The sequence below is a fragment of the Alligator sinensis genome, unplaced genomic scaffold (assembly GCF_000455745.1).
Source record: "Alligator sinensis unplaced genomic scaffold, ASM45574v1 scaffold634_1, whole genome shotgun sequence".
In the NCBI taxonomy this organism is placed as follows: Eukaryota; Metazoa; Chordata; order Crocodylia; family Alligatoridae; genus Alligator; species Alligator sinensis.
In genome coordinates, this window is record NW_005842558.1 from 530180 (window position 1) to 532221 (window position 2042).

Here is a 2042-nt window from a genome sequence, read left to right on the forward strand (position 1 = left end):
GCTGCACGCTGCCTGCTTTTCCCGCCCTGCCCCCTGGGGCCGTGGGTCCGATTGGAGGCTCCTGCTGGCCCTAGGGATGCCAGGGACTTTCTATGGGGGTCCCAGGCTGGCTGGGTCGAATGAGGAAATGGGCTGCAGAGCCGTCTGCCCGAGACTGGACCCACAGCCCCTCAGGACCCAGGCTCTGGGACCCTGTGGAGCAGCTGAGCAGTCAGGCTGGGAACCCTGAGAGGCAGGAGTGGCTGGGTCCCATGGCACCCAGACCCCAGAACCTGCTGTCCTGTGGTTCAGGCTCAGGCAAGTGAATACAGCAGTTCCAGCCCATTACTTCTCGGACTTGCCCTCTGTCCCCCACCTCCACAGCGGGCTGCCCATTGCGGGGGCCTCTTGTGCCTGCCCGCAGCTACCAGAGGCTCAGTTCCAAGCAGAGTGGGTCCTGGTTGAGTTCTCCACTGAGCGCATCAGCCTCTGGGTCGGGGACACCCCAGAGCTTGGGAGCAAGAAGAGAGCCACTCCCCTGGCCACTGGCCCGTTCTGACTTTGGACCTCTGACGGCTGTGTAGGGGTAAGCAGCACCGACTCTAGCCTTCCACGGGCCTAAGGATCTGGGACTGGGCTGCTTTTTCTTTTCCTCAGGGCAGGAAGCTCCCCCGCGTCGGCTGCCTCCCTTCTCACCCAGCACCCCATGGGCACCCTTGCTCGTGTCCCACCCAGTGCCCCCTGTTCTAGGGCAGAGCAGCTATGCAGTGGGCTCCTGGCTGTTGTGCCACATGCTGCTCCCCACCTCTTGAGCATCATGGCAGGGTGGGCCCCAGTGATGTGCTGGTCTGGGTGGAGGTACAGTCTGCAGCAGAAATGGGGTCGGGTGGGTCTGGCTGGGGTTTTCAGCAGTGCGGGGCGAGGGTAGGGGGAGCTGTCTCTCACCAGACAAGGGCAGTTAGTGTCATGCTGGTGCCTCCACTTGTCTCTCTCAGTGCTGGTTGCCCTGCATTCCCTGTGTCTTGTCCTCCTCCTGTCTTGTGTCTGTTCACACCGCATCTCACTGGAACCTGGAACTCTCCGCAGTCGGGAGGGCAGAGGGCAGGGGTGCAAGGGTGGGCTGGGGGAAGGGAGCAGTGCCGCCAGCCCAGGGGTCTGCTCCCCAGGGCAGCAGCTGGGAGGCAGAGGGAGGACATCCTTGTGCCTCTGCCCCCCCGACTTTTGGAGGTTCCTGGTTCCCTAAGGCTTGGTTGCTGGGGATGGGGTGTCTGTCTGTCTGTCTGGGGGGTGCAGGGTGCATGTCATGGGATGTGTGTGCGTGTCCCTGTCTGGTGTGACTGTGTTGGGGACAGGGTGGGGGTCGGCGGGCTGTGCGATTCCAGCAGTGGCAACACAGTCCCCTGTCCGGAGAGGGCACCCCTGGGGGGCCCCTTGGTGCTGGATGACTGGCGTGAGAGGTCAGTGCCCAGGCAGGGCAGGATGGGCCGAGGGCTGGGGGGCCGGGGCAGCTCTTAGTATCAGAGATGGCTGGGGGCCCTGGGTGGGGGAAGGGGACAGCATGGCTAGACCTCATCTGTGCCCCTACCCTACCCTGCCCAGGCAGACAACACCTGGCGCCGCAAGGCGGGGGAGAACCTGGGACCTCAGTGCAGACGGGCGAGCTGGTGTTGGCACCATGTGGCATCTCCCTCGCAGGGGTCTGGGGCTACCCAACGTGGTGTGGTGCTCCCAGGCCACCTGGGCCGTGGGCTGCCGGAGCTACTCCTCCTGGGAGAGCTGGCATCTGTGACCTGTACGGGGCGTGCAAGGCCAAGGGCAGTGCAGGTTGGCCCCCCAGCCGTTAGGCCCACCCCCCCGGTGCTTGCCACTGGCTGCTAACTCTCAAGTCCCTAGGTTCTGGCAGCATGTGCTGAGCTGCGTGCATTTTGCCCTTGTCTCTGGGGCCAGGTGGGGAGCAGACCTTGCATCTCCTGGGTCCTCCGCTGCGCCCAGAGCCTGCAGTCCTCATGCCCACTGCTGGCATGAGGCACCGTTTCCTCAGGGCACAGGGCTTGCATGAGTTC